Here is a 21,462-nt window from a genome sequence, read left to right on the forward strand (position 1 = left end):
TTCTTCACATCCATCGCGTTGAATAAAAATTGAATAGGATAAGGGAGGCATTTTGAATTGTATTTACTTGGAAACCAGGCACTTACCTGTGGGTTAAATATACACATGTCAAATTAAAATCTGCTACTCATTTCTCGATGAAAGGAAAAAAATGACATATTACTTCTTTCTTTATAATTTTCGAAGATAAGTATCATGTTCGGATGGCAGACTCTATCTCTCTCTCTCTCTCTCTCTCTCTCTCTTTGTATGTGTGTGTGTGTGTGTGTGTGTGTTTGTGTGTGCTGTCCCAACACAAGTAAAACAATCATGCTTATATTGGAAATGGAAACCTGAAACTTGGAAATTATTTGCCCATAAAAACAAATTCAAACCAGAAAAAGATTGTTTAAAAGAATATGTTTATTATACATTTGATTTGAATTCTTTAGGACCATCAAATGTTGATTGAGCCAATTTGTAAAAGTTAAGTATAAAAGTGACGCAAGGGCCATGACCTCGTTAAAGATTGCCACACAACAGAACACAGAGAATGTCGAACTTGACTTATATCTTTTTAATGTAAAGCCAGGTGCAAAAATTAGTTTTAGACAATGAAGTCATGCAAATGTTATTGAGCATAATCAAAAATTAAAGGTAATGTTCCTATGAACATTTTTTTGTCAATCAGTCGTCACCCTTGCTTCTTCACACCAAGATAACACCACTGATGCTTGTCATCTTGAAAGAAATATGGTAGTAGACATATTGGACCAACATGTTTAATCGATGTATAAAGAATGGAAGGAAAATCGCCATCTTTATTTCTTTTTATTTTCTTTCTTACTTTATCAATACCATGTTCATGTGAGGCTGTCCAGGTTGTAAGTCGGATGCATGAAATAGATTGAAGACAAAATAGGTTTGTAAACAGAAAATAAAATATATTTAAAAATTATATATCTTTCGTTCATAAACTTTTCCCCTATATCTGTTGTAATATTTTGCTAGACTTCAAAGTTCAAAATATACGAATGTAAGTAAGTGCAAGAAATTAAAGCTAACTTTAGAACCTCCTTTCTTTTAGCAAAGTGTGATCTAAGCATTCAGTGTTCAGGTGGCTACGTTGATAAAAACTGCCAATGTGTTTGCAAAATGGCTCTCATTGCTGTCGGATCGGGGGAGGAATACAACCTTCAGGTAGTAAATAATAAGTAATATATATATATATATATATATATATATATATATATATATATATATATATATATATATATATATATATATATATATATATGTATGTATGTATGTATGTATGCATATATATGGAATAACTTTAAATGCAAACAACTGTACAAATATCATCAAGAGTAATGGCCACTGTAATGCGAATACCTGGATAATTCAGAATATCGCAAGGTCATGTGAGGGATGTTCCGGGAGAGAAACGACAACAACACCCCCTTCCGACCACCAAACAAACAATACAACACTAATTGGTGAATATTATGTTTGAATAATTTCAAAATCCAAAAAAGACAGAAGACAACGAATGAAAAACCACTAATATATAAAGCGAATGAGAAATCACCTGCTGACGATCCACATGGTAAGATATGATGACTGTCATAACAAATGTATGTCCATATGTGTGTTTGGGAATGGGAGCGAAAATTTATCTCTGTGTTTGGGATTGGATGTCTAAGTGTATCAATGTGTTTGGGATCGGGTATTTAAGTATATATGTGTGTTTTAGCATGGTCGTGTATGCGGATCTGTATTTATCATGTCATGGATGGCACCGGTTCATTCTGTATTTACAAGTGTGTTAATGTATCTCCGTGTTTAGGCATGAGTGCGCTTGCATATATGTGTGTATTTGGCATAGGTGGCACGGCTAAGATTGACTGTTGCAAATGTATAAGTGTATTATTGTGTTTGGTCATGTATGTCTATGCGTATCTGTGTATTTTAGGAATGATTTTCTATGAGTATCTGTGTTTATTTGGGCATGGGTGTGTATGTGGATCTGTACCTATTATGGCATGGGTGGCGACGACTAAGATTTGTATTATATAAAGCATTACCTCTTTGAGAACTATAAATTGAACAAGCTGATACGTTATTAATACATGTCTTCTAATCCATCCTTAGTCTTTGTTTTGTTCTTTTGAAGTCATTTTAACTATAAATTGAACAAGCTGATACGTTAATAATACATGTCTTCTAATCCATGCTTAGTCTTTGTTTTATTCTTTTGAAGTCATTTTAACTATAAATTGAACAAGCTGATACGTTAATAATACATGTCTTCTAATCCATGCTTAGTCTTTGTTTTATTCTTTTGAAGTCATTTTAACTATAAATTGAACAAGCTGATACGTTATTAATACATGTCTTCTAATCCATGCTTGGTCTTTGTTTTATTCTTTTGAAGTCATTTTAACTATAAATTGAACAAGCTGATACGTTAATAATACATGTCTTCTAATCCATCCTTAGTCTTTGTTTTGTTCTTTTGAAGTCATTTTAACTATAAATTGAACAAGCTGATACGTTAATAATACATGTCTTCTAATCCATGCTTAGTCTTTGTTTTATTCTTTTGAAGTCATTTTAACTATAAATTGAACAAGCTGATACGTTAATAATACATGTCTTCTAATCCATGCATAGTCTTTGTTTTATTCTTTTGAAGTCATTTTAACTATAAATTGAACAAGCTGATACGTTATTAATACATGTCTTCTAATCCATGCTTAGTCTTTGTTTTATTCTCTTGAAGTCATTTTAACTATAACTGAACAAGCTGATACGTTAATAATACATGTCTTCTAATCCATGCTTAGTCTTTGTTTTATTCTTTTGAAGTCATTTTAACTATAAATTGAACAAGCTGATACGTTATTATTCCAGGTCTTATAATACATGTTTGTTTCACTGTGTTGAGGTCATTTTATAATTTCTTAAAAATTGTTTCCATGGAGTTGAACAAACCATGAGTCAATTATCTAAAATCTTTAGGTGGTTGTAGAGACGAGAATTAATACATGTGTAACCTGGGCTAGATATGGTGTCTGTGATAATAACATAGATTAAGCAGTACGATTGAGTCCAAAAACATGCAATCTCTGTGATCATCTGTGATCAGCGTCAGGGGTAAGACTGTCCTTTCTGTTTTAGTATTATTTGTTATTATTTTGTTATTATTTGGATTCTTATTCTTTGAAACATTTATCTTTTCTTTGGATTAGGTAATGACAGTTTGATTAAGTTTTAGGACGGAAATGTTTGCGTCAAAAAGCAAAGCATACCACTAAACGTTTAATCGTCATAAATATATTCGATAAAGCATCCTTCTAGATAACGTATCGTCGACATTGCTTTAAGTTCACGTATGTTCGTATGTGAGGCATGAACACGTTGTTGCATATTAATCAAATGATAATACCATCCTTCAATTCTTCCTTACTCCCATATTTCCTTAGATAATTCTCTATATTTAATTCATTTTTTCATATTCTCTTTCTTCTTTGTTTTCTCTTTCTTCTTATTCTTATTCTTCTCTCTCTCTTATTCTCTCTCTCCCTATCTGTATCTCCCTCTCTCTCTCTCTCTCTCTCTCTCTCTCTCTCACTGTTTCTTTATACACCTTAAGAACATTAAACACATTCATTGTGCCTAAGTTTTCGGTAATAGAGAGTTTCTATGTTGGAATGTGATAAAAATTCAAACCATAACACGGTGATTTTAAATATTAGCTTATTTATAAATACTTCCCACATGAATAAACATGAGTCAGTCTATTAGTGAGTAAACAGAATGTAACTTGTTTATGTTTAAACGGTAAGTGACACCTTTGGTCAAAATACATCACAAATTATACGACAAAAATTGATTTTAATGATAAGTCTCGCGAATGAATATAATGCTAAAATGTAATTAGGAATATTATACAAATCCTTTGCCGGCAGTTCTTAGCCATTTGAACTTAAAACTTGGAACCAAAGAACATAAAGTCCAGAAGTACAAACAACTGTTGATGGCAATGATGTAAAATACTTAAGTTCGCCTTATGCAGAATCAAAGAAACGAACTCAGAAATGACAAATGAAAACGTGCCTTTAGAGTTATATAATGCGCATGAACGTTTGCGGTAAAGTTTGAAATTTTAAATCAATACGTTTTATCAAATGTAAATTATTTTAAAAGATTTGTTTTTCGAGACAACCATGTGCTTTTGGATCGTTATTCAGAGTGTTCCATATGGAAATCCGGTTGGCGTCTGTGTTTATTGAAAGTGCTTATACCCTTCCCTTAGCTCATACATTTTTGGGAAAGCAGGCATGTGATACTGCTGATTGCAAACTGAAATAAAATTACTATCATAGTTTGGTTTTAGCGCCGAAAGAGACCAGCGATTCTCAAGGCTACGTAACCCCAAATTTAAATAAAGAAATAGCAAAATACAAACACAAACCACAACACTTAATAAACCCGTTAGTTTAAGATGTTATTGTCTAAAGGCTGTTAGATACTACTGATCACTGTCAGATACAGCTGAAGGCTGTCATATACGACGGAACACTCTCAGATACGACTGAAAACTGTCAGATACGACGGAATGCTATCAGATAAGACCACATATTGATGCTCTACCTACTCCAACAATATTTGCTGTACCTATTCTGGCAGTAAACGTGTCCATGTAAAGAATTACAAAATTTGAGGAACAATTATATGCAGTAATACGGTTTGCTTGGTTGTATTGTTAACTACATCGATTCCGAAATGATGCGAACATTTAATGAAAATGAGTTTTGCAGCCTTCATATCAGTAAAAAGGTACATGAGTTTTGCAACCTTCATATCTGTAATACAAGAATACACGAATTTTTTCAACATTCACGTCTGTAAAAAAAGTTTACATGAGTCTTGCAACTTTTACATCTGTAATAAAAGAATACAAAAGTTTCTAAATCTTCACATCTGTAATATAAGCTTACATGAGTTTTGCAACCTTCACATCTGTAATAAAAGAATTCATGAGCTTTGCAACCTTCACATCTGTAATAAAATAATACCATGGTTTTGCAACTTTTTCATCTGCAATAAAATAATACATGAGCTTTGCAACATTCACATCGGTAACAAAAGAATACATGAGCTTTGCAACCTTCACATCTGTAATAAAAGAATGCACGAGTTTTGCAACGTTCACATATATGTAATAAAAGAATACATGAACATTACAACCTTTACATCTGTAATAAAATAATACACGAATCGTGCAACCTTCACATACGCAATAAAAGAATACCTGAGCTTTGCAACCTTTACATCTGTAATAAAAGTATACACGAAGTTTTCATTTTTTATCTTAAAATACATTCGGAAACAAATTTTGTTCATGAAGTCGAAATTCTGCGTATCGTTACTCTTGGCTTTGTTACTCGACATAATGCAATGTTTGAAATAAATTTGTGAAATGTTTCTCTATATATATTGTCTTTAAAAATCCCCACAACAAATTATATTTAATAAAACCTTCACGGCATCGATTTTTGATTAGCAATGGGCTGTATTGCTAAATCATCATCGTGATGTGTTTGGTCAGATTTTTGTAATTGATGATATTATTCTAGGTGATATACTTGAATCAATATATTACTCAGTAACTGCTGTAACTTTATTCCTTAAATTTATTATTATATATCGTCATCACACTTACTGCGTTTGAGTTTATAATCTTTATCATAATGTCGACCGTTATCTAGACAGCAGTCAGCTGTACATTAACATGGACTCAAATCATTAGAGTATCAATTTTATGGTCAGTTTTATTTAGACCATTTAAAGTAATACCCGTCTTTGTTTCCTTGCATTTCAGACTGCTACTAAAATAATAAAGTGTTTGAAACAAGAGCAAAGTGTGACCAGTTTAGTCAGAATTCATTCTACACGAATACCTACTGAGAATCAAATGACGTGTGCCCAATATGTTGAAACAAAAGCCAACAGTATATTAGGAAAACCTTGTGTTAAGTAGAAGCAAGACCTTAAGTATTTTGTTTCATTTGTAGATGAATCGTGGCCACATTTTTAGTTTTATCTGTAATCGCCATCTCATCATCTAGCAATTATTCCAATGAGCGGAAAATTATATTTTCCTTCTTTTTCTGACGTATTATTTTGTGAGTTTTAGCACCTTTTAAAATTAGTATTACACATTTATTCATTATTTTAACACATATGAATGAAAAATACTTGTCTACATTAATTTGGTTCGTTCCTAATTATAGTTTAGGTACATCATTATGTTTATCGTTATTTAGTTACTTTAATCATTCTTAGACAATTAAAAGTGAACAAAAACGTGGGACATCCAATACTCAGGACTTTGTTATATCCTTAGTTCTGGTAGAGATATGATTTATTTTGTTGTTAAAATCATTAGGGTTGTATTATTTTCTACATGTGTTCCCCGTGCGCTTTGTTCTTCTGTAGGTTCATTTGTGACAATGTGTGTATCCGCATAAATGTCTATATCATGAATACCACTGAGGACAGATATTTAAAACCATAGAGCGATGGAGGTGTTTTAAAAATTGGTATTACATCTCAATACTACCGATGTATATCTTTGGGATTGAGAGATGGGGATTGGAAGTGATTATGAGTCGGAAAGGATTGGTTTTACGGTGTCTTACTGAACTGCAAAACAGATGGGTTATTTAGTTGCTAAAATATGGATTGAAGTGCTTTGCTAAACGGCACTACACGATAGGCAACTTGGCTTGATCCGATGGTTGGATTCGAACCAACTTTCTTCCGTCGCGAGTCAGGCATGTCACCTACTGAATCACTGCGGATACTATTGTATTAGTTCTCTCGTACGACATGCAGGATAACTCTTTTGATATATCCCGCATTGTCCATCCCTTGGGGAAGTGATTTAAACCAGTGGATAAATAACCGAAAATATGCAAATGTATGCTTTTGGATCAAGGTGAGAGGAACTAGTTTTGAATATACAAAATCAAAGAAATGGCCAAAATGTGTTTTTAGCAATATATTCTTTTCCCATAAATATTTCTTGCCATATTTGTGTTTTTTTATATTTCTTGAAACTTTTTTGTTTATTGGTGAATAAAGAACATATATTTCGTCTTGGATCCTTTACGTTATTGTTTTCTGTTTCCAAAGTAACGCTGTGCTAAGGCAATGTTTAAATAGAATATTTCAGTGATAAACCCCAAAACTGAATCCTTATGACTACTCACGTGACCAGAAAATCCTGAAAATAATTAAGGGACAAGAAAATAATTGCAACAACTCCTGATTATTATTCTGGTTTAAACTAAAACAAAACACGTATTTAATTCATTTAAATTTAAACCCAACACGTGTTCAATTAAATGAAATTTAAACAAACATGTATTAGATTACATTTAAATTTAAACCAGATATGTATATATTTAGTTGAAATTTAAACCCAACATGGATTTAATTAATTCATATTCAAACAGACATGTATTTAATTACATTTAAATTTAAACAAATCATGTATTTACTTATTTTAAGTTAAACCAAACATTTATTTAATGACGTTAATCTATGTTGAAATGTATTTAGGTAGAGCTAATAATAATTACGTTTCCGCAAACATCATATGCCGTTGTGTTGGACCTCTTAAAATGTATCGTTATTAATGAAATTAAGTGTTCATTTATGCTCTGGAAATAAGAAAAGTAATTGTCTTTTGTGTTCTGTTTACTTGACGTGTTGTTAAAATTATTTATTACTGCAGATTTTGCAACATATTTGCGTCATTTCTTATCTTCTGCTGGTATCTGTGTAACATTATTTTATCGTTTAATTGTATAATGTTAAACATTGTTTTTGTTAATTTTTCACGGATGCCTTATTTTCGTGGAAGAACGGCTGCTGGCAAAGATATCAGAAATAAGAGCACGCTCGACATGATTTCATGGAAATTACATTAAACATTAAAATCGGTTGTTTATAAGAATTCGAATCGAATATTAAAGCATTCTTCTCGTTCGAGTTGGGAATAGGACGCCGTATTCGTCCTTGTCAAAATATGTGGACACATTTCGACTTCTTGCTTTCATTGCAAACTATCTACATATAACCTCTTCAGATCTTCACTGGTATCTCTTGTTTTCTTTCTATGAAAACCACTAAAATTTCTCTTAAAAACTGATTGAGACGTCATTAGTTTTTGACATCTCTGAAGGCCTTGACTCTCAGAATCTAGACATTTCTTAAACCAAAAATGTATATATTCGGTCAAATAATATCATTTTTTATTTCTTTTCAGTTTCAATTTTATTTAATGTTTTTACTTGTCCTTAAAACATTAACAAAGAAATACAAATTATAAAAGCTGGCCTGGGAAGAAGACTTTCTTGTATTAGTCAAAACAATGTAGAGAATGTATAGGTTTTAAAACACACAAGATTCTGAAGTTCAAAAGTAATAAAATGAAAGCCCGGACAAACAGTAGACATTATGTAATGACAAACGATTTAAAACGGCGAGGAAATAAATCGAGGTTTTCGCTCATTCTCATCAAAAAAAGTTTTCTCCATGAGACAATTCAGTACACATACACACGTACACGGACGCAAACAAGCACACACAGTCAAGCGTAAAACAAAAGTTATGTATACTTTGGCGAGGAGAACATGGATTATCCAAAATAGAGATGAGGTCAAGACTGAGAATTACAATTAAACAACAGCAACAATATTAAACAATTAGTTACATGCCCAAAAGAAGACATAGCACATACGTGCAGAGTAAACAAGAGAGAACGAGTTTCGATAACAGCAATAGTCGGAACATTTCATTTCAGCCAAATTCTGTACGTGCTGGTAACCGCAGCATAGGATATTTTTGTTCATTTTAACCACTTTCATTTTCTATTCATCGGTGAGTTTACTCAATAGACAACTTTTCGAAGGACAGGACTGAGTGTCTGGCTGAGTTAAAATGGTCACTATCATTATACACTCGCAAATCATTAGTCCCTAACCAGACACCGGTCTGGTCCTTTGGAATATTACTAATTGGCTTATATTGCAGCAGCCTTTTTGTGGCTATTTTCGTCATCAATTGAGTAAATAATATTACTACTACTACTACTATTGCTATTACTTCTATTAATAATACAAGATGCATTCATATCTTTTTTTCTCGTAGGTACACTTTTGCCAGAATATGTCACGGCCGGAATAAAAAGTGATGCCCCCCATTAGATGGCTCTAACAATATGACTTATATAAATAGGTCACGCATTCAGTAAAGCATATTCTTGCCTCCACATTCCAACCAAAAATCTAATTATTTTATTCTTCACAGATACTTGTCCCCATTTTAGGTTTGTACATTAATCATCTATCACATTTTATTCTTTAGTTTTAATTATTTCTTTAGCCTGTTATGTACTTATTCTATGTGCAATGATGAAAATATTATTTGCTTTACGCCTGAACATTATACTGGAAAATAGATCTACAATTTATAGCTCTCCACTCTCCACAGCCACTCGTGAAAATACTGAGTTTTTCATCAACTCGATGACTTATATCCGTTATTCAACCGTTTCAAGCAAATATCCTCTATATTATCAGAAACTTAGATATCAGACTGGAGTGAATGTAACAAACACATTGGGATGAGATTTATTCATTGATATTTTTCCACAAAGAAATTAATAATTAAATGTGTCAAATTGAATAATTGTCATACGAGTGAAATATTTAGATTTTTTAAACTGTAACAGAAAAGACACAGAGACCCACAGCAACACACACATAGTCCAAGATACACATACACAGACCCACATACACACACACTGTAGCCCACATACACACATAGACACACATAGAGACACACATAGACACACAGACACACACACACATAAATAGGCCCACAAACACACACACATTGACACACAGACACACACATTTAGGCCCACAGACACACACACATTGACGTACAGACACACACGCATTGAGCCAAGGACACACATACATAGACCCAAATAGAAACATACATTGACCCACAAACACACTGGATATCCCAGAGACCCACTGGTCTAAAGCACTCTCCGTTACGGAAAAACTGCCATCTCACCCATGTCGGCGTGGGTTCGAGTCTCGGATTCAGCCAATGTCGGTACGTGAGAAAGCTTGCCAGTAGCTTCTCGTGGGTCAGGTGGCTCTTTCCGGGGTTTTCCCGGGTTCTTCCTCCACCATTAATACCGGCCGCCATATATAGCCTATCGTGTGGTGAAAAGTGGCGTTAAACCCTACAACAACAACAACAACAACACAGAGACATAAGCACGCGTAGACCCGGAGACACACAGACTATCGCTCAGAGACAACGAATCATAAACCCACAGACAAGCAAACACACATATATACACAGGCAAACACACACAAAGCCTCACATATACACACATGGACCCCCATACACACATAGAGACCTACAGACACAAAAATAAAGTCCCAAGACACACACACACACATACACCTAGACCCAAATACACACACATAGACCACAAACACTAACAGACCCACAGGCTCACTCATATAAACCCAAAGACACACACATAGACGCACATACACACACAGAGACCCACATATAAACACACATACATCCACAGACACATACATAGATCCACATACTCACATACACATAGATCCACATACTCACATACACATAGTCCCTCACACAAATACATATACACACATGCACATGCTCATAGACCTATTGACACACATACATAATCCAACAGACACACACTCATGGACCAACATAAAAAACAAACATACCAACAGTCACATACATAAAACCACAGACACACACACACATACACACACATACGCCTATGGACACAGGCATAGATCCGCATACACACATACATAGCACCACAGACACAAGCACATAGACCCACAGAAACACGTGAACATAGGCCCACATACACACTCACATATACCTACAGACACACACACATGGAACTACAGACACACAAAGACATATACCCATATCCACAGACACAAACAAACAGACACACACATATATACACACATCCACACACACACAAAACCCACAGACACACAAGCATAGACCCACTTACACACACAAATAAACACACATACACATACATATATGCCAACAGACACGCACACTTAGACTCAACTACCCATATACATAGACCTACAGACCCACACACATATACCTATGTTAAAATAATGATTTAATTCCTTGTATACAACGCAAATTCTAGGACAATTTTGGCGTCTTTTGAAAAGAATACAATTTGCCCAGTCATTAGATCCATTAAATGTTCGTCGAGTATGAAGAAAGCCATCAGACAAAACGTTTGCTACATTGCGTATGAAGACTACCATCAGACAAAACGCTTGCTACTTGGAGTATGAAGACTGCCATCAGACAAAATGTTTGCTACATGGAGTATGAAGACTGCCATTAGACAAAAACGTTTGCTACATGGAGTATGAAGACTGCCATCAGACAAAACGTTTGTTACATGTAGCATGAAGACTGCCATCAGACAAGAGGTTTGCTACATTGAGTATGAAGACTCCCATCAGACAAAAGGTTTGCTACATGGAATATGAAGACTGCCATTAGACAAAACGTTTGCTACATGGAGAATGACGACTGCCTTCAGACCAAATCTTTGTTACATGGAGTATGAATACTGCCTTCAAACAAAACATTTGATTTATCGAATATGGAGTGTGTGCTTAGCCAGAACATTTAGCTCATAGATTATGGAGAGTTTTGTAGATATCACGTTTTGATTCACGGAGTATGGAAGGCGAATACCGACAAAACGTTTGGATGGTTTGGTTATTGAACGAGCAATCCGCATTAATATATTTGCGGGGTTTCAATTATGCATGATATTTATGTTTGTTGTATGGTAAACTTATTAGCGTGCTTTATGACTATTTCATTCACAAAGAGGTTTGTCTTCAGTTCCCTGGAAATAGGGACAAGATCGAAATTCAGCCAGCCTCAAGCAAGTGTTGACGATAGTTGATTCACTGGGTAGTAAGGTACTTTTAGACTCCTAATTTGCTACAATAATATTTTAAACAAGGCTTTAAGAACATCAAATATTTTGCCTTTATTACACATTTTCTACAAAAACAAAAGCAGCGCTGTTTGAGCATTATACAGGAACTGTTTCAATAAAAGAAAACCCATAATGATACAGTCCGAATAAAAATGAATAATGACATCTAAAGAATCATTAAATGAATGGATAGCGACGTTTAAGTAATTTAGTCATTAAATGAATGGATAGCGACGTTTAAATAATTGAATCATTAAATGAAAGGATAGCCACGTTTAAGTAATTTAATCGTTAAATGAATGGATAGCGTCATTTAAGTAATTGAATCGTTTTATGAATGGATAATAACGCCTCGCAGGTCAATATTAGGGATGACATTGGTTTTCAAATTATACATAGACAAACCATTTCACCAAGCTTCCACACTAACAATCAACAAATGATACTCGAAAGTAAACACAGTGTGCTGTGCATAAGATTGTCTAAAGCTACAGTTATATGACTGAAAATGTTACTCAAATGGTCGTTTTGTTTCCTATAAGCATCGATATTAGCATACATTAGCATGCAAAGGAATCTCCTTATCCATGTGTCACGTCAATGCGTTTACACCTAATACACAATATAAGGTAAACCTTACAAACATTCTGTTTTCTAAAATATAATTTTTTTTAAAAATATGCACACGAAAAAAAACAAAGTGAAAGAATTAAAACTAACTTTATACTGTACGAATTATTAGAATCTTCTAAATTGTCCTGTCATTTTCTCCCTAATCGGAAAACTTTCCAAAGGTATTCCGAATGAAAGATGTTATTTGTTTATCTGCTAACTTGCTAACACAACAGAGAAACCACAATTTTAAATCCAATTTGTTCTAGTCAAACTAAAATATCACCGTAGTCCTTGAAAGTTTCTCATTGTCCAATATAATTATATAACTATTCAAGTCCTTCTATAAATTCATGTAATCCAACAGGTGCTCACTTTTTAAATTAATGATTTTTCATTCCGCTAATCCAACAAACAAATATTATAAATAAATCAATATTTCTTCTCGATTACAGAATAGCACATACGTAGTTTGAAGTTTCACATAATTCAATAAAATTATTTAAATATTTAAATCCTTGAAGAACTTCAATTAATCCAATAAGTACTGACTCTTTCAATTAAAGATTTTCAACTCAACTAATCCAATACACAAATATTATATGTAACTCACTATTTCTTGACAATGACACCTACCAAACTGGCCTAAGCTATAGAATACGTAGTGTGTGTATTATCATTACATAATTTTTATATACGCAAAATCAATAGAATCTGATTCACTAAAAGATCATAGAACAATAAAATGGTCTTATTTAAAAAAAAATCAAATATTTTTTTTTTTGACAAACTAAAGGCAATAATGCCCCCGTAGAATATAATAGTCTGAAGGGCAAAGTCTGAAATTCGTAGATTCCACGTTGTAATATGCAATGATAATTATTGGCACTGCGGAATCTTTTAAGACTGGAATATGCTAGTTTGTAATTTGCAATGGTTTAAGATGGATACACACTATTTTGCACTATAGAATGGTTTCAGATGGGCTGGCTCTACTTTGCAGCATATAAACTTGGTATCTCTGTCAGAATATTGAAAATGAACTACGCAACAAAAGTTCATTATCACGAAACACAACTATGATAAAATATACTGATGCTACCATATTACCGTCTTTATCATAATGAATCTGCAATTCAATGCATGTTTACTTGATACGTTTGGAATCATGCTCTGTATTAGAGGTACATGTCGTGTAAGCACATATGGCGATATATGGAAATGCTTTGCGTGGCGCAACACGGCCAATGTGATTCAAATCCCTCCTTCATGACCAAAGCAAGTGCCAGGGCCTGTGGTCCTTGTGTTCTCAAGAGAAAGACAGGTATTGTCTAATGTTGTAAAGCGCTTAGAGCTTCTGAAGATTAGGCGCTATACAAAGTCCTCATTATTATTATTATTTTTATTATTATTATGATAATTATTATTCGATTTTATGTTTTCTTAACAAGAAAGAACAGCATGTAACTTTTTAGGATAAAGTTTGCATTAATATTTTGCTGTGTTTTGTTTACTGTAATTATTTCTAAAATATCAGTTTAGCAGATAATGTGTATAAAGGAACTTATCTCTTCATCGGGAATAAAATGTTAAATAACAATGTTTACATTTTTTGGTGCAAAGGTAATATTAACCGATGTTAGTAAAATGATTACATGTTTGGAGTACAAATTTAAATACTGAAGTGGTCTAGGCGTGGTGATAGCCTAGCCAATACAGGATGGATGAATAACTGCTGCTGTGGGACGTGTGTAAACAGTAACAATGCAAGTAAGTGTACCAATAATACTCTCACGATGAGCACGGCCATTACAGCTTGAGTAATAATATACATCAAGCATGACCTTCCTTTGTTTTACATCATCGTGTGCTGTATTTTGTTGTTAGCTACTTTGATGTGGCCAGATACACAGTAGTGTTTCAAACTGGTTAATGTGTGAAAGTGTCTGTATAACTGCATCTAGAGGGCTTGAGAACTCTTTTTCAATTGAGGTAGCTTAAAATGAATATCACAGAACTTGTGTTTAGTAGTAATTATACACAATATCACCGCTATCTAAGTTTCTGTTCTCTCAAATAGCTCTTTACTTTTATTCCAAAGACAAAATCATCTTAATATTATATAAATACAGACGAAATCATAATTTGAATTAACATAAAATCTTTTTTCGTTCCTTTTAATATACAAACGCCTTGCTGATGACAATTATCAGCATCTGGACCCATGCAGAGGACCATAGTGATCACAGACTTTCATTTCCCTAATTGGTAATATTACACACATAGTGTCATGGTCCTAAATGGGTTATGCTACACACCGTGTCATGATGACTAATTGGTTATGCTACATATATATTGCGCATAATATTAACATATAAACACGTCCACCATTGTGTAAAATTTATTCTTTTCCTTTAAATAAATTCGAGTCATGAATAAAATTAAGTACTTTTTTCTGATTTTTTAAAGGCATATTTCAAATCTTCAGATAGTAATGACTTTATAATTTTAATACACGAGTGAGGATAAGGTCTAAGCAAACCAAATGATTTCACTCCCTGGAACAAGGTTGAGTTTTGCCCCTTTTCCAATAATGAATATGTTTCACTTTGTCGATTGGATGGTCATTCGGCAAATAGGTTGAAGGGCATATAACACAATTAATTTTATTAATGTTCTCTACATTTGTTTCTCAAAAATGACATGTATGAGAATCAATACAAATCATAAATCATAAATACCTTTAACGATGATTTCACGGTAAGGATCTTGTCAAAAGTTGACCTACATTTTTTTGAAAGACAGGACTGTCAACAGAGCAGCATGTAAACAGAACACATATTTCACTTCCGGATCATCACCAAGTCCTTATTAATCACTGTACACTGTCGCCGAAATGCAAAGGACAACCACACCCTGAGCTCACATTCTCAAGAATAAACAATTACCTTTAAATCCCAACCACAAATGCATAAATAAAACCCCTTGAATCACCACCAAAAGGAGAGAGGAAACAATGTTCGGAAAAATAGACTAGAACGACATTCGTGGGTACTGAACTGAAAGTACTAATTGTGACCCTAATCATGACAGATTTGCAGACCAATTGCGCTCCTATTTTCACGCGAGGTTTATCTGAGCTCCATTCAATTTAAAGCGTGGGTTGTTTGACTTAAGTATTAGTTCACTTGACCTTAATAATCGTCGTTGGTTTTTGAATGAGATTCCTAAAACGAAGTACACATGCTCTTTACTATAGTTATAGCCAGCCACTGAATTAAAGAATTTAAAATATAAACGTTATCAATTTAAATGATTTATAATTAAAAAATTTGTAAATGTAATGCATGACACATATATTAAATATATTTGAAACGTATTATTGTGCTCACAAGACAAATAAATATGTGAACAAATAGAAGAAAACAAATAAAACTGAAAACTCTTGAACCATCACTTTTACTGCATACCAAAAGGTAAACTGCCATACAGAATTTCTTCTTGGATTCAATTAAATTTATGGAACATTTTAAAAGATACGTCTGACCTAGACATGCTTAAATCAAACTATCTTATTTTGTGCTTAGATCCAACTACCTTGTTATGCTTAGATCCAGCTACCTTGTTATGCTAAGATCCAACTACTTTGTTATGCTTATATCAAACTACCTTGTTATGCTTAGATAAACCTACATTGTTATGCTTAGATCAAACTACCTCTTTATGCTTAGATCTAACCACCTTGTTATGCTTAGATCAAATTACATTGTTATGCTTAGATCAAACTACCTTGTTATGCTTAGAGCAAAATGCATTGTCATGCTTAGATCAAATTGTCTTTCAAAGTGTCTGTACTTTGTGTAATATAATTCAGACTGATTGATGTCAAAGGTGTGTGGTCAATCAAACCACGTCCATTAAACATAGTTCACCAAATAATGTGTTATTGAGAAACAAGCGTACGTGGTACACAATCCAAGTTGCACATGCTGACACGAATGTACAGGCCAAGAACTGACGAGATATGGGTGAGCGAACGCCATTCATTATTATGAATCTAAATATAATTTAATCAGCCAAGCTTTAACTTCAGCCCTCAGCAATAAGGAAGTTTCGGCCTACAGCTTTGCCTCTAAGCCACGGGTATTAAACATGTTAGGGTGCAATCAGTAAATTAAGACACATACAAATGGAGTTACCAATACGAAAGAACTAGAAGGAAAACAAGTGCGCATTATCGACGACCCGAGTGGTCTAAAAACACTAAAGTGTTTAAGACTTTTGGACTCATTGACAATGCTGGTCCTTAGATAATCGTGACTTTGTCAATATGGCGTTGTCTGGAATTCCTTCAAATATTTTATGACAGTTCCCGAATAATATTACAGCTGAAATAAAAAGCAGTGTCTAGTTCCACTGAACAATACAAATGTATAAGTACAACATAAAACACGTCTGCAGACATACAACTGGAACACATTATGCGTGACTGACTCCAAACAGCGGAATGAATTTGATTGTTTAATTCTATCATTATAAACACCATAAATTGCGACTGTTTTACGCAAAAGAACCGAATAGTCACTAACTACCTCAATACATATTCGTGTATTCATTTAACTGTTATAATACATATTGATTTAACTGTTATTATATTTATCGATTTAAGTGATTTAAGTGATATGATTGATTGAACTAATATAATAAGTAATCGTTTAACCACTTAGAACATTTTCAGTTAAATATTTTAACCGTATCGATTCAACTGTATAAATTCATTCGACAACTACAATGCCTATTTTAATATTCATTTATATGTCATGATAAGTGTTTTGTTAACTGATATACATTCATACTCAAAAAGACTAGTAAGTTATACAATTTAAAATAGGAGTATAGCAACCGAGACGTATTTATTATTCCGTATAAACAAATATTCAGTTCAATGAACTATGTTGTAAATGAATAGATACGACCTATTGCGTATTAATGAAACTCTAAAAAGAAACAAAGGGATGCATTGAATAAACTGCACATTAGAAAATGCGATACTTTTAAATTTAGATAGCATATAAAATTATACGTTTAACAAACTATATTGTATAAAAATATACTTTTTACAAAATGCATATATCACATTAGTAGGTTTAACAAAATAGCACATAAAGTAATAGTTGCTACAAATTACATACCATATAATGTAATAACTGTTAGAAATGGATATATATTACAGCAGTTGTATTTGTTTCATATGAAACAATACATTTTCCATTCCAAGGACCATAACACCAATTACATATTAGAACAACTACACATAAATTAGCAGATATTACATTGTAATGCATAATTATGCCACGTGAAACGTTAATAGTAAATTATCCTACGTTTCCTAAGCTCCCTGAACTAATAATTCACATAGACACATGCACACTCACACACACACATTTGAGTGCATACTTCTCAGATATCAGGCCTAAATGGTCAAGCCCATATCATAAAAAGTAATTATTAAAAGCAATGTCTTCAGATTGGCTGTACAGTGACGTCATTCAGACAACAGTGAACCATTTCTAAAACGGCTAGTTTAAAAATCGCCCTCCCACTCGAAGTGCATAAATGAGCTGACACCTCATACCAGCTTGTTGCATCGTGGGAGATACGTGCGTTGATTTCATATTTTCTCTACCATGAAAGATATTTATATGCAGCCTCGCGTGCACCGGAAGCGTTACTGTTTCCTAGTCGATAGTGCGCACACATCCGGGTCCTGCCAATTTGTGTAAAAGTAATAGCTTGAAAGATTTAGCAATTCAAAGTTTACTAAATAGCTTATACCATAACATTAAAAGCATCCTCTGATACCTTAAATTTGTTAAAGACTTGTGTTTTTTCTTTTTTTTAAAAAAAATATCAAGTAAACAAGAAAAGAGAACAGTACATAATAAACACAAATTATTGTCAGTGTTTACAATATGTCGACGTAATTTATATCGGCTATAATGTTGGTTTTCAAGATAAACACATAAAATACATTTGAATTTTAGACGGTGACGTTGAAAACACAACTCCTGCAGACAGTATTTCCTTTTGAAAGAATGACTCGTGGATAGCAAGAAAGAAAATGTATAGTATCGGCTTGCAATGAAAATTTATCACTGTGCTATTTCTATCAGGCAGTTTTTATTGATATCGTAATTAAACTCTTATCATTTTTGATTGGTAAGTATTTAGCTATTAATACTAAACATATCATGACTTCTATTACTCTGTCATTATTATGTTTGATCTCTTTCTTTAAAAATCATATCCTTGAAAAGCTTTCTGATAGTGATGAAAATTTGTGATGGATTGGTCATCACATGATAAACTATTAACAAGGCGATTTGCAATCGTAAAGTCTGATATCGTATTCGGACGCTCAATGCATCACCAAGAAAAGTAGAAAATATTCCTAGATATTGAATGAGCCTTACCTTGATCCATCTATATATTTATTTTAAAACTTGAGAGACGTCAAATAATACAAATAATTCATTAATTAAAACTATTATTACATTTAATCATTGATAAATTCACTCATTTCTCGCAGTTTTGATAATGATGTTCAAACGATTCGTGAATCTGCTTCCAATATTTAATGAAAAACTGTACATTTTCAAACTTTGTAATTATTAGTGAGCGTTGAACGTCACATTATTTTACATTCTTATGTCGATCTTGCTTTTAAAATAAAACAGATATGTAAATAATACAATATGTATATATATATATATATATATATATATATATATATATATATATATATATATATATAATTTTTTTAAACTCACCATATCTGAGACCACGTGGAATTGATCAGATATTTATGTGATAACTTCTATCCAGAAAGAGTCATGAAAATATGGAATAAGCAGACATTTTATTTGTTATCTTATTGATCATACTTTTATGATTTCTATTTATTTGTTTATTTATTTATTTATTTATTTACTTATTTATGCATTGACGCAGTTAGTTCTTACATGAATTATGTATAAGTATATAATGATGATGAAAACTCTCACTTAAGAGACGGGAAAACAACAGGTGCCCGAAAGACATATGTAAATTTTGTCGCTAAAATTAAAATGGTATTAAAATGAAAACCTTTCACTTTGTTATTGATGTATTGCATTAGTCTTTAGCCTCCAGCAACCTTTACTGTCTAATATAAAGTTATATATTTGGAGCGAACAAATGGTTATATCATAAAACAAAATTCAATCAATGGAATTTGTTCTTATGGGTGTACATTTTGTACCTCTCTCTCTCCGTGTCTGTCCGTCTGTCTGTCACCCGCTCTCGATACATAATGTGGAAATAGTTACGTAGGTATGTAGATCGGCATGTAATAGAATGCTATGTTTTATGTACGTACCTACGTACGCATGCGTATATGGAAGGATGGAACTGCATGTACATATGTAACAATGCATGTTCATATGCATGTACGTACCGACATGTACTTGTATCTCATTCATACCGTCTGAGGGCCCCTAATGGCCGAGTGTTCTAAAGCGCTGTCCGTGACGGATCACTGCCATCTCACCTCTGTCTGCGTGGGTACGAGTCTCGGATACAGCTAATGTTGGTATGTCAGAAAGTTTGCCAGTAGCTTCTCGTGGTTCTGTAGTTCTTTCCGGGGTTTTCCCGGGTTCTTCCTCCACTATTAATAATGGCCACTATGCATAGCCTATCGTGTGCTGAAAAATGGCGTTAAATCCGACAACAACAACAAAAGTTTGTTCAGCAGTTTGCGTTAAAACACCGAACACTGAAATAGCCCCGCAGAACACAAAACTGTTTTAAAATACCCGTATAGTATTCGCACATCAGTGTGTCTTTTTCAAATCAGGGCAAAACATACCTCCTTCAAATGAGCATTATAATAAAATACTGTAAGATTTGACAAGGATTCGAAACGTAACATCTACCACACACACATACACACCTTAAAAGCAGTTATTTAATCCAATAATATTGTATATTTACTTCTCATGTACATGGAAACGTATCTCTAACAATGTGCGCTTTCATGAATTCCTCGGTCTCATGAACGGATGTAAACTTCTCTGCTTCATCTTATTTTCCTGAACTAGTTATATCGTTTTACTTTTCTAGGATACGTAAAATGTACGTGCATGACAATAATTTAGTTCGTGCACCTGCTATATGTTTTTGATCTTTCGTCAAGTATATAAATAAAACGTCGATTAAAATCAATTGATCTGTTCTCCTGCTATTACATGAAAACAAAAAAGATATAACACGAAGAGAACATTCAAGAAACATCTACCAAACACGTTGCGCCCAATTTACTCTTAGTCAAAAGACGAGACTATTTCTGGCCATTATATATACTTAAATAACATTTCATTGCATCATATATAATACCACATTACACACACACACACACACACACACACGCACACACACACACACACACACAAATATATATATATGATGTGTGTATTATGCATGTAACAATTCAATACAATGTTATTTATGTTTGTATATATGTACGTTCGTATGTATGTATGGATGAATACACCCCCGAATGTACGTATGTATGTACCTACCAATGCGCATACGCATGCTTATTTGCTGCCTTAAATATCCAGCAATTTAAAAATTCTTTGCATTAAAGAAGTATTTAGTAGCATTCACTTCGTAGCCATGGTAAAATCACG

General features: G+C 33.2%; 1 protein-coding gene across 2 annotated transcripts in view; it reads left to right on the forward strand.

Moving 5' to 3' along the window:
- LOC149800471 (zinc metalloproteinase nas-36-like) overlaps nt 1–21,462 on the forward strand; it is a 132,373-nt gene that overhangs the window by 74,107 nt on the left and 36,804 nt on the right. The window lies entirely within an intron of this gene.

The sequence above is a fragment of the Sinohyriopsis cumingii genome, chromosome 5 (assembly GCF_028554795.1).
Source record: "Sinohyriopsis cumingii isolate HCF-2022 chromosome 5, ASM2855479v2, whole genome shotgun sequence".
NCBI classification, from domain to species: domain Eukaryota; kingdom Metazoa; phylum Mollusca; class Bivalvia; order Unionida; family Unionidae; genus Sinohyriopsis; species Sinohyriopsis cumingii.